This window comes from Ovis aries, chromosome 11, assembly GCF_016772045.2.
Source record: "Ovis aries strain OAR_USU_Benz2616 breed Rambouillet chromosome 11, ARS-UI_Ramb_v3.0, whole genome shotgun sequence".
NCBI classification, from domain to species: Eukaryota; Metazoa; Chordata; class Mammalia; order Artiodactyla; family Bovidae; genus Ovis; species Ovis aries.
This window is the reverse complement of record NC_056064.1, coordinates 35547209-35559335: the sequence shown is the minus strand read 5'-3', so window position 1 is coordinate 35559335 and position 12127 is coordinate 35547209. Positions and strand designations below refer to the sequence as shown.

At 51.4% G+C, this 12127-nt stretch overlaps 1 pseudogene; it reads left to right on the top strand.

Annotated features, from left to right (window-relative positions):
• Positions 1 to 926: 926 nt before the first annotated feature.
• LOC105616352 (group XIIA secretory phospholipase A2-like) lies at positions 927 to 1548 on the top strand (annotated as a pseudogene).
• Positions 1549 to 12127: the final 10579 nt, after the last annotated feature.

Here is a 12127-nt window from a genome sequence, read left to right as displayed (position 1 = left end):
CCTAAGTCCCACTTGACTTTGCACTCCAGGATGTCTGGCTCTAGATGAGTGATCATACCATCGTGGTTAGATTTGATGTCTTAGATTAGAATGGTGCATTTGCAACCCTTGATTAATGAACCAATGTTATTGTTAACTAAAGTCTACTGTTTATTCAGATTTCCTTAGTTTACCTAAGTTTCACTTTCTGCTCCAGGATGCCACATTTGTGCTTGTCTCCTTAGGCTTCTCTTGGCTGTGACAGTTTCTTAGATTTTCTTTGTTTTTGATGACCTTTACAAAACTAGGAGGTCCTGGTCAGTCAAGTATATTGGGTTGGAATTTGCCTAATATTTTCTCATGATCAGTCTGGAGCTGTGGGTTTTCAGGAGCAAGATCACAGAGATAAAGTGCAATTTTCATCACAGATCATCTCGAGGGTACATTTTATTAGCATGAGTTATGGCTCTGGATGTTGATCTTGATCACCTGGCCGAGGCAGTATTTGTTAGGTTTCTCTACTGGAAAGCTACTCCCACTTCCCTTCTTGAAGTGTGTGCTGCCCACATTTGGGTGAAAGTGATGCTCCCCCTCCCCCATTTAGGGTGAAGTATCAACATTATTTGGAATTCTTCTGCATGAAAGATTGATTTCTTTTCCCCCATTTATTGATTTACTCAACACATTTATAATGGACTCACAGATATTTATTTTACATTTGGGTTATAATCCAATAATATTTTATTCTGTTGCTAAAATGGGGAGCTCCCTCACTGACTCCTGTGGCCCTTTGACATACCCGCATCATTTTTTTTTAGCACTGCCTTTGTCTCTGGTACAAGATGCTCCAGACTCATCTTGTGTACTTCCTGCCCCAGTTCTGGAATCAGCCATCAGCCCAGAGTGGGGAGGGTGGGGGAGTTGGGGAGGTGTGTGTGTGTCTGGGCATGGGGTGGGCCACCACGGAGCCAGCCAGAGAGACTGCCGAGGGCACCCACAGTGGCTCGTGGGGGTCAGCCCAGCACAGCCCAGTGCATGTCCTCCTCCTCCTCCCCCTGGCTGCCACTTTCACGTGCCAGGAGCAGGCCCAGACCGCCGACGGAAGGGTCACCCTGAAGGCCATCTGGAAGGGCATTCACACGGTAGACTCATACCTGAATTCTGCCTTGGACTTCCCGGGAGGCAAGGACAGGCTCTGCCAGTGTAAGTGCAATGATGGATCTAAGCTTTTACCATGCTATGGATATAGACCCTCCCCTCTGCCTCCTACGGTTTGGTGTTCATGTTAACCTCAGCATCCCTTCCTTGAAAAAGCGCTGCAACCAGCCTGGTGGGTGCTGTGAGACCTGCGGTAAACACAAAAACGACTGAGATGAGTTTCAGTGTTGCCCCTCCAAGATTTGCAGAGATGCACAGAAAACACTAGGGCTAGCTCAGCACCGTGCAGGCCTGTGAAACCACCGCGGAGCTCTTGCTCGGGAATGTAAGCTTACATTTGGGCTGTAAGCTGAGCTGAACAGCCAGTGAGCCGCATGTAGGTGTCACCAGGAAGAAAAAAATGATCTTTAAAGAAGATGCTGACAGGTGGTCACAGCAGATGAGGACAGAAGAGCATAACCTTTGACAAATAGCTCACATTTTTACAGCGTAAAGCTGCCTCATTCTTGTGAAAGGATTATTTTAAGACCTTATCTTGACATTAGAACTTCAAACGAAAGAAACAAATGCAGGTTATCTTCCTGGATGTTGATGTCTTCTTAGTGTTCAATTTTGTCTTGAGCAAGGGGTGCATGTTAAAGGGAGAAATTTTTAAAAGAAAGAATCTGACTCAATTTTCACAACTGTATTTACCAAAAAATGAAGCCAAATGTAAAATTCATTATAAGGTATGTTCAACATTACCTTACTTGGAAATATGGGGAAATCTTCACTTAAGAAGTATGTTTGTTTATTGTAAGATTTAAAATACACATTTTTGCCCCTCCACAAAAAATCATTATATCAGGAATAGAATGAAGGGGATGAGTAGATACCATTATAAGAATCCAAAGAGCGATGACTTTGGCTTAGATTGGGTTGAAGCAATGAGCTGGGGGGCTGAGATTCTGAGGCAGAGCTGATGGCATTTTCTGATAGACTGGATGTTGGGTGAGAGCTGGCAGCCTGATCATATGGAAGGAGGCTGATGTAACTAGCCCTGTTGTGGGAAGACTGGAAGAGCCGCAGGTTTGGTGGAGTGCAGGAGCTCGCCCTTTGGATGTGCTAGTTTGCGGGGTGCCCCCCCCCGGGTGGGACTTGGGAGCCATATCTACTTTTTCCTCAACTCTCAGCCTCTGGGCCCCGAGCTGGTCGTCAGGTCCGCGGAGTGAATGAAGGGCGACTTCTGCAGGGCGGTGTCTCTGGCCTGTGGGCCGGAGGCCACTGGGCTCCTGAAAGGGGAGGGGTGGAGGAGAGGGGGCAGAGAAGGCACTAGAGGAGGGAAGAGGTGAGGGGGTAGGAGACAAGGGGAGAGGTGAGGAGGGTCAAGACACAGGGAGGCGTGGGGGGAGGGGAGGAGCGGGGACACAGCAGCCCTCTCCAGACTCCGCAGCTTGGTGAGCGGGCAGCTCCAGGAGCCCGCCTTGCTTCCCCGCTTCCTCTCACCGCCTCTCCTGCCCATCAGCAAACGCTGGGGCCCATTCACCCTCATGATGGACACACGGACCACCCTTCCCTCCCCCGGGTCCAGGCCGTCACTTCCTCCCACTCTTGCCTCTACTGTCTGTTCTCTTCAGAACAGCCAGATCAACGCTTCTAAAACACATCAAGCCATCCCGTCACAAACCCTAGAACGCAAAGGCCTTCCCTCAGTCCTGTTCAGCCTGCCTCCCGCTCTCATCCTTGCTCTGGGCCACTCACACGGGCCTCCTCTGTGCCCCCCGACTCAGCAGGTTATGACTGCCTCGGGCCTCTGCATCTGCCGTGGCCTCCACCTGCCGACCACTTTCCTCCACCATACCCCCTCATTCTCTTCAGGTCTCAGTTAGGATGTCACCTCAGGCAGGCCTTCCCCAACCACCCTCTACCACCGCCACTCACTACCCCCTTACCCAGCTTAGTTTTTCTTAGTACTTTTTACTGGTTCATATATATATTTAAATATAAGACTTTCCCATGAGAATTACTTTGCCGCCAATGTATCTCCAGCATCTGGAACAACTCCCAGACTGGTAGGTACTTTGTAATATTTGTCAAATAAACTAATAGTGATCTCTCACCTCAGAGTCCCTTAGAGCTGGCTCAGGCCGTCTTCCTCATCAGGTTCAACCACTTGGCTCTCAGAAGTTCTTAGACCAAAGTAGAACCTGCTAAAGATGGGAAATTGATCAAAACTTCAAAAGAGCCAGTCACACCCTCTTGCAAATGTAAAATTCCACCTTGATGCTGAAAATTCCTCCTCCCCCAAGCCTTAGAGCCAGCCAGGCCTCAGATCCTTCAGGTCACCTCTGAAACATCTTCTCAGTCCCCTTCTTGTCCAGCTCAACTGTCTGCTTGCTCATCAGCTCAAAGCCTCAAAACTTCCACAGGAATCCAGAGTGGTTGCTAACAAGCACATCAGGCCTGCTCCCCGCCCCTGTTTAAGTTCTTTCTGTCGTCCTCAGGATAAAGCCCGAAGTCTGGATGTGTCTCCTCTGGCCCCACTTCCTCTCCAGGATCCCCCAAGGCTCTTTCTTTGAGATCCTGGGCGAGTCAGCCCAGGATGCCCTCAAATCCCCGGCTTCTCTCCACAGCCCTCTCCTCTTCTTGCATGACTACAATTAACTGTGTAACTGCCATCCTGACTTCCCACTATGAGCTCTCAGGGTTCCATCTGGAGTCCTGTTTGCACAGCAAGCTGGCTGGTCTGTTTGGATGATAACCAAGAGTGGCCGTGATAGGTGAAGGATGGTTGTGGAGGGGGAAGACCATGGAAAGAGGAGACCAGCGAGCCTACTGAGGCCCCTGGTCTCTCCCCTGGAAGCACTACTGCTGACCTGGTCCCAGACCCTAAGCTCCATTGAGAAGACCTAGGTCCCTGCTCTAGGGCCTGGCAGAGAAGAGGTTCTTAGGGAACATACACGGACTATTGGTTGAATGGTTGACTCTAAGTAGTAGCCCTGAATGATATTTTCTTTTCTACATTTCTGTATTTTCCAATTTTAAAATATAAGGTATATCCCTCAATATTTAAAACGAAAACCAAAGACTAACCTTGAAAAATCATTATTAAAATGTTAAATAAAAAGTAAACACTTTCTGTGTCTTCCAAAGCTGAGGGGACACACATCCCTTCGCCTGCAATCTCTGCTAGGGACACACAGCCAACAAGAGATGCGGCCCTGTAGTCACAATAGATCAAGACGAGAGTGTTCATGGCAGCCAGAAGCTGGAACCTAGCTAAACGTTCCCCAACCGTAGAATGGGTGAAAACCTAAGATGGAGTCACTCGGTGGTGTCATGCTACCACCCACAAGGACTTAAATAGACTTAAATAAAATATAATATCAGGCAAAAGAAACTAGACACAAGAGAGCTCATGCTATATGGCTCCATTTACAGGCAACCTGTACAGTTTAGAAGCAGAGCTTGGGGGTTAGTCTAACCTCGGGTAGTAAGTGAAGTTGTCCAGAAGGGGCTTCTGGTGAGAAGCTATTTTTTGACCCGAGTGCTGGTTCCATAGGCATGCTCAGTTTGTGCAAATTTAACCAGTTGTACACTTTCGAATTTTACAATATTCTGTGTGTATGTTTAACTCCAATAAAAGTATTAAGGGGTTGGGGGTGGGGGGGAAGGCATGCATCCTGGAGTGAGTTAAATCCAACTCTCCTTTTTGTCCAAAGGGAGGCTGGAGTACAAGTGTCTAGGGTCCCTCGTGAGTTCCAGAGTTCTTCCCCAGTCTTGGAGACACTCAACCCCCAGGCTTGGAGATTCTGTTTCCATCAAGCCTAGAGCTCTGGGATCAATTCCCAGAGTAAATCTCATCATCACTGTTTAGGACCTAGAAGCAGGAGTCTGGGGGCGGTTACAGGATGTGCCCCCCTGGCTGGCTTACTCTGGGCCTCCCTGCTACCGGCCACCAGCTATGAAGCAGGGCTGGGGCTGAGGGCTGTGGGGAGGAGGCAGGCTTGATGTGGGAGGGCAGAGCTCAGCAGCACAGGCCGCTAGGTCCCCGAGTCCTGTCTGGCAGCCTCTTGGCGCCCTCCCATTCCTGCAGAGGGCAGCCTAGCAGGCGGGTCTCACACTTCACTACCTCTGTCCCAGCTTCCAGCAGAGAACAAGGCGCAGGACGTCTGCTCGGCCTTCACTCAAGGTCAAGGGAAGCCTAGGGGCCTCAGTGACCTGTACTTAGCCCCCAGAGGTCACTGCACCAGGGCTCTAGGGGCTCAGGTCACCATAGCCGGGATGGGGACAGCAATCAATCACAGCCTTGTGGCAGGCTGGGGCGAGGTGCGGGTCCAGTGCGGCCCTCCGCAGCTGGCCAGTGAGGTTATTTATAACCACGGGTTGCCTTACCTCCTGACCTCCAGCTGGAGCCCAGCGATTCAGCGATTAGTATCTCCTCACCTTGCACTGTGAACAAATACCTTCTGTGTGCCCAGGCCTCACCTCAGGGCTGCAGGAAGCAGGATGTTGGCCCTGAGTTAGGAGCCCCAGGCTCCCTTGGGTAGACCCAGCCAGGCATGAATTGAGGGGAAGGTGGGAGAAAGGCTCAACGACGTCTGTTCCCTTGCTTCCAAGGTTGAAAATGTTGGTCTCTTCTGGGTGGTAGTTTTATTTACAATATAGGACTCTCCTGTATTGTAAGGCTCCCTTTTGCGGGCTTGGATCTGCCCACAGGAGTGCCCTCTTCAAAGTCAGTGGGAAGGAGGCAGCACGGGTGATGGGATCCGCACCCCCACCCCACCCCCACCCCGGCCAAATGGTTTCTGGAATCACACAAGACAAACAGCATTTTCCTTAGCAGAGGCCTCTCCTTCCTAGATGGCAGCTGAAGCTCAGAGGGATTCCAGTCACACAGCCATTCATGGAAGATTCCCTGCTCTTGGCTGACAGGGAAGCACCTGGACGTCAGACCTCCTAATTTTGACCCTGAGGAGCCACTGGAAAAGGAGGCTGGGGACGGGGAGACTGGCCTTCGCATTCAACACGTGCTGGCTGAGCACTTGTTAGGTGCCAGGCACCATTCCAGGCAGAAACCCTTACCCCTTTTGGAGCAGTACTCTAGGGAACAGAGTCACTGACTCCCTGGAGCCTGGGGTCCCTTGATGGAGCCATAGTCCAGGCAACTGCTGAGGCTCTTGGGTCTCAGAGCGGGTGACTGGGTCAGGGAGTGAGAGCGCCAGGCTGAGGGCGCTCGGGGACTGTGGCCTGAGGCTGAGCATTTGCTGCAGGTGACCAAGGCCAGGTGAGTGTAGCATCCCAAGCAGGGTTTGGACGCCTCCTTCCTTTGCTGCCATGCTCACACACACATGGAAGCACCTGGAAGAAATTTGGCTGTGTGACTTCACTCTTCCTTGCCCTTTCTGGATCACAATTTTCACAAGTGAAAATGAAGGGGTCTGGCTATCTGGGTTCATGTTCTAGGGACAGAGCTCCTCCATTCTGGGTTGGGCTCAGCCTGAGAGTGTCCCCTTGCCCCATGAAACCCAGAGTGGAGGCTGGTGGAGTCGGGCAAGGCTTAGTGGCCATGGGTAGCCAGTGCTGGCCAGACATGCAGGCCACGTGTGTGGAAGTGCCGTGCGCACACTGCCTGTGCGAGCATGCAGGTATGTCTGCAGCTGTGTGTGGGAGTATACCTGGCGGGCCGGTGGCTCTATGAACCATGTGCACAGAAAGGATGTGTACGTCCTGGCGTGTGTGTAGGACTATTCACATAGGGGTGGACAGGAGATAGTGTGTGTGCCAAGTGTGGAGTGTGTGGGGTCAAGTGTAGGTCCAGATATGGAGGCTGATGTGTGTTGGAGGAGGGTCTTGGCTGAGCTTAGCTTAAGGCATAGGATGAAAGCCAGGAGGGCGCTCCCTCACTCTGCAAACCCCCTCTGCCCACATGGTCAGCCTGTGGCCGATGGGCCCTGACCAGTCAATGAACTCAAGGTCTGGAAGAGTCAGCGGCTTTTCCAACCTCTTTGCCAAATGAGATGTCAGCACAGAAGCAGGGGCGGGAATGCAAGCTGGGGAAAGTGGCAATGACTTCATGACAACTGGCTGCTGGGGAGGGGGTAGGGAGCTGGGCCTGGCTGGAGTAAGGAGTCCTGGCCCATTGGCCCCTATTTGGAGCAAGGCCCAGAGACCCACTCTGAGTGGGAGCAGCAGCCCAGCCCCAGGCTCACGCTTCTTGAGGACCCCTTGGTTCCTTTTGTGGGGGCCATGGTTATGCGAGGGTCTCCCAGGAAGGTGAGGAGGAGTGCTCTGGAGCACCAAGCACCCTCCAGGGGCTTTTACAAGCCATCCCATGAGTTCAAAGCAACCCCATGAGGTAAGGACCCATTCCTGTTCTGCAGATGAGCAAACAGGTTCAAGGAGGCAAGGGAATGGAAGTGTTTGAAACTATGCAGCTAGAGTAAGTGGTAGCATTGGCCCAGAAATGTGGGTTGATGTGTGTCCTACTCCATCCCCTATGACAATGGGATGGTAGCTCCTCTCTGAAGATCTTGCAGTTTAGGTGTTGGACCTTCTCTGGATACTCAGACCTGGGGCGCAACTGTTGTTGTTGAGTGAGTAATTTGTGTCCACTCTTTGTGAATCCAAGGACTGCTGCACGCCAGGCCTCCCCGTCTTTCACTATCTCCTGGAGTTCCCATTGAGTCAGTGATGCCATCCAGCCATCTCATCCTCTGCTGCCCCTTTCTCCTCCTGCCCTCAATCCTTCCTAGCATCAGGGCCTTTTCTAGTGAGTAGCCAAAGTATTAGAGCTTCAGCATCAGTCCTTCTAATGAATATTCAGGGATGATTTCCTTTAGGATTGACTGGTTTAATCTCCTTGCTGTCCAAGGGACTCTCTAGAGTCTTCGCCAGCACCAGTTTGAAAGCACCAATTCTTCGATGTTCAGCCTTCTTATGATCCAACTCTCACATCAGTAGACATCCCTGGCCATGCAATGCGGCCACCACAAATTATCAGAAGTCTCACTCTAAGCACAATCCAGAGGCTGGGCCCTGTTCTGAACACAAAGCCTTGGTCCAGTCCAGGCTGCCTTGACTCACAGGGATCGGGCTTTTATTGCTCCTTTGTGGGATTAGAGGGCCTCCAAGATCACAAACCCAGTGGCGCATGTGAGTGCCATCTTTACATCCAGAAGCTGAGATCACCTTTTCGTGTTGTTTCTTTAGTCATTTACTGGTTTCTCATAATAATAACTACCCCTGCCTAAGTTTTATTGTTCACAAAATACTTTCACAAACGTTCTCATCTAATCCTTACACCTGCCCTGGGAGGAGGAGTTAATACACCCATTTTATGAAACCAGAAGCTGAAGTGCATGAGGGAGGTTCTGGAACTAGTCTCGGATCTCATGACCAGGAACTGGCAGTCACCCAGCCTTCCTGACCCCCCTTCAGACCGGCTTCCACAGCAGCTCTTTGCAGAGGAGCATGGCGATCGTCCGTTTTCTCTAGAGGCAAGCCTCCATCATTCCCCACAGTGAGACCAGGCAATCTGTTCTCTTCACCTGGAGCTGAGTGAAGACTGTTCCCCATCCTCCCCTCCTGCAAATATTGGGGGCTGGGATGGGGTGGGGGGAAGATGTAAAGAAGCAAAAGGGCTGCTGGAGAGTGCTGGAGAGAGGTGCTGGGAGGGGTCGCTGCTGCCCTTGGCATTGGGCCCAGCAGAGGAGTGGAAGGGAGCAGAAGTTCCTAGAACATGAGCCCAATGCCAGCTGTTGCCGTGTTCTCATCTGCCTGTGGGAAAATGAGAAAAATAAGGACAATATAATGAGGTTTTCATAAAGATTTTCATCAGTCTGAAGGACTGTCCTCTTACCTGAGTTGTGTATTTTCCTGTGTGTATGTGTGTGTCTTAAAGGACTTTTCCTTTGACATTTCCTTTTAAAGTCCTTAACTCAGCAAAATGAAAAACTGGTGACCAGATCAGATCCTAAATTGTTGTTTTGGAAATATTACTGACCTGAGAAATCTGAAGACTGGGAACCACTGAGCTAGCTCTTAGTTCTTGGTGGGACCAGACATAGAAGTTGTTTTTTAATTGAGGGATAATATCTGAACAGCTGGAAAAACTCAGGGGGAAAAGGGAACGGGTGGGGTTCCTGCCCAGATTCAGCCCCACAGCCCAGGCATCCCCAGGAAACTTGAGCAAAAGGAGTATTTGAGTAACTGTACAGGGAATTCTGAGAAAGGCCTCAGGGCCAGTTCTCTATGCCACACACCCTCAGCCTCTTCTGTGATCCAGAGACAGGTGCAAATATTCCCTTAAACTTCACCCCTGCCTTCCCCAGCCCTCTCAAGGCTGGTTCCAAAATAGCCCAGGCCCTGGAGGAGACGTCATGGGTTAGGCTGGCTGCCTGCCCCTCAGAGAGGGCACGTTGGTAATGCCAAGGCCAAATATAGAGGGACACAGGACACCAGAGGGGGCTTGGGGCTTGAGGAACCATGTCAGCTTCAAGATGCCTACCCTACCCCCTCCTCTTCTGAGCCCCGAGCCCCAGAGCAGCTGGGAGGCAGTGCCTCCTGGCCTGGCCATGGCCCTGGAACATGTCTTAACAAGTCCTGATTAGAGCTGGAGGCGGGCTAAGGGGGTGCAGGGCCTGGGCTGGGTGTGAGCATGGGGACACCGCCTCCATCTGGGGGTCTCTCAGTGGTTTTATAGGCGTCACTTCCCACAAGTTGCACTGAGATCAGGAGGCTCAGGAGACAGGGGAATTAGGTGCCTCCCAGGCAGAAGCACTCTTGCCTTCCTTTCTTCCCAGCTTCTGAAGGAGACCAAGGCCATAAACCTGGGGGTTGGAGGCAAAGAAGAGTACAGGTAACCATGCCAAACCCCAATAAACCACTGGTTCAATCGGACTGCATATAATTAGTCCTGATCGCCAAGGTTGCCTCCACCCTTCACTCCCAGGAATTAAAAGTCAAAGGGCAGAGCTGCTGACGCAAATGTCAGGGGAGACAGGCACTTTGGATCAGCTGGGATCCTGTTCCCTGGGCTCTGCCGCTCTGGCGCCTTGGACATGGCGTCTTCCGGGCCAGGCTCCAAGAGCCCGGTGTCCATACAGGGAAGGGGGTCCACTGCCTCCCCCTCTTCCCGGTTCTAAGATGAACTGTATCTGGTTGGAGGTTAATCAGAAATTTCTGTGACATGGCATTGCCAATGCCTGGGGAATTGGGGAGAAGCAGCAGCTCAGTATCTTGTGAGCCCCTCTCCTTCCCACACCTAAAAAGGAGGAAGAGAACTCTGCCCTCCCTTCCAGGGGGCTGGCTCCCTAAAACCCGATGTCTGCCCCCCAAGGTTGCCCCTATAGCAGGCAAGCCCTGGGCAACTGCACTGTGGTCTGTGCACCAGTGGTGACCCCCAGTGGCCAGCGTGGGACTTGGGTTACTGCAGAGCTGACGCTGAGCTCAGCCCGGAGCAGTGGCTGGGGAGCTCCAGGGTGTGCAAGGTTTAGGGATTTGATTTTGGCAAGAGGGCTGTTGGCATTTTGAAGTATTTTTGGATGTGCTGATTTTTCCTGATTGAACTGTGGCTGGATCTTGGCCTAGAAGGTCCTACTGTTGGCAAATCAGCTCCAACATGTCTAAGAATGTGCTCATCTGCTAGCCCTGAACCTGTTCCTCCTCCTGACTTCCCTGTTTCTATTAAAAGCATCATCACCCTCCCAGTCCTTCAGGCTCTGAACCTCAAACCTCCGAGTCATCTTCCACGGCTCCCCACACTGGGCTGGGTACCTGGTCCTGCCCCTCCTTGCTCTGCAGGTCACTCTAACAACCCTCTCCCTGGTACTTATGGCCACTGCCCCAATGAGTGGGCCTCTCACCTGAGCAACCACCATTCTCAACATGCCTCTGGGCCAGACCTGGGTACATGACTGGTCCTCCACTTACTCGCTGTGTGACCTTGAGCAAGTTACTTATCTTCTCTGAGCTCAGCTTCCTCAGTTGTAAAATGAGGATAATAATTACAGTTTCCACCTCAAAGAGCATTGCAGAAATTAAATGACAGAATATACATAAAGAATCTGTCACATAGGAAATGCTCAATGCATGTGAATTATGAGAGATCATCCATCCAGTCCAATTTCTCCAGGGTAAACAAGTAAACTGAGGTCAGAGGCTGAAATGAGAGCTGATGTCTGCAATTGAGTTCTAGGCGTCTTCACAGCTTGCTACAGTGCAGGCTGAGTAGAAGTTCCTGAAGTCTTGAAGTTCTTCCATTGCACCCATCACCATGTTCTAAACCCAGAACCAAAGGCCACCTTCTGAGTTCACCTTCTTTAGGGGCAGGTATTCCTGGTAAGTGTTGAGGTCATGCAGCCACAGCAAATATTCTCTGGGATGAGACAACTACAGGTCACGTCCAGTGGCTGAGTAAGGCTGGTCGGGTTGGCCTGGCCTAGCTGCCTCCCTGGGGCCGCTAGGCACACAGCAGAGGTCCAAGGAGGGCAAGCTCTTCCTCTTGCAACCCTGCCCTCACATCCCTCTCCCAACTCATGCTCACCCCACCTCTAGTCCCCAGCGACCTTGGTTTGGGGGTCAGAGGGAGGGGGCAAGCTAATTCAGCTGGCTTCCCATTAAGGCACAAATGAGCACCTGAAGTCCACAACCTCATTGAAATGAAAGGTGAGAGCCTTGTTCTGGGAAGTTTTAAAAGGGACTTTTCTGCACAAAGCAGCAGCTGTAAGAAAAGCAGATGATCCAGGTTCAAACATAGGCCTATCCTAGGGCCCCTGGACACTTACTGTCTAAGACAGTGGCTCTGGAACAGGGATAGTTTTGTTCCCAGGGACATCTGGCAATGCCCGGAGACAGTTTTGGTTGTTATAACTTGGGAGGGGGCGTGTGCATCTTCTCCTGGCATTTAGTGGGTAGAGGCCAAGGATTGCTACTAAATATCCCACGATGCACAGAACGACCACACGACAGAGAATTCTTCAACCCAGAGTCACCAGTGCCCAGGTTGATA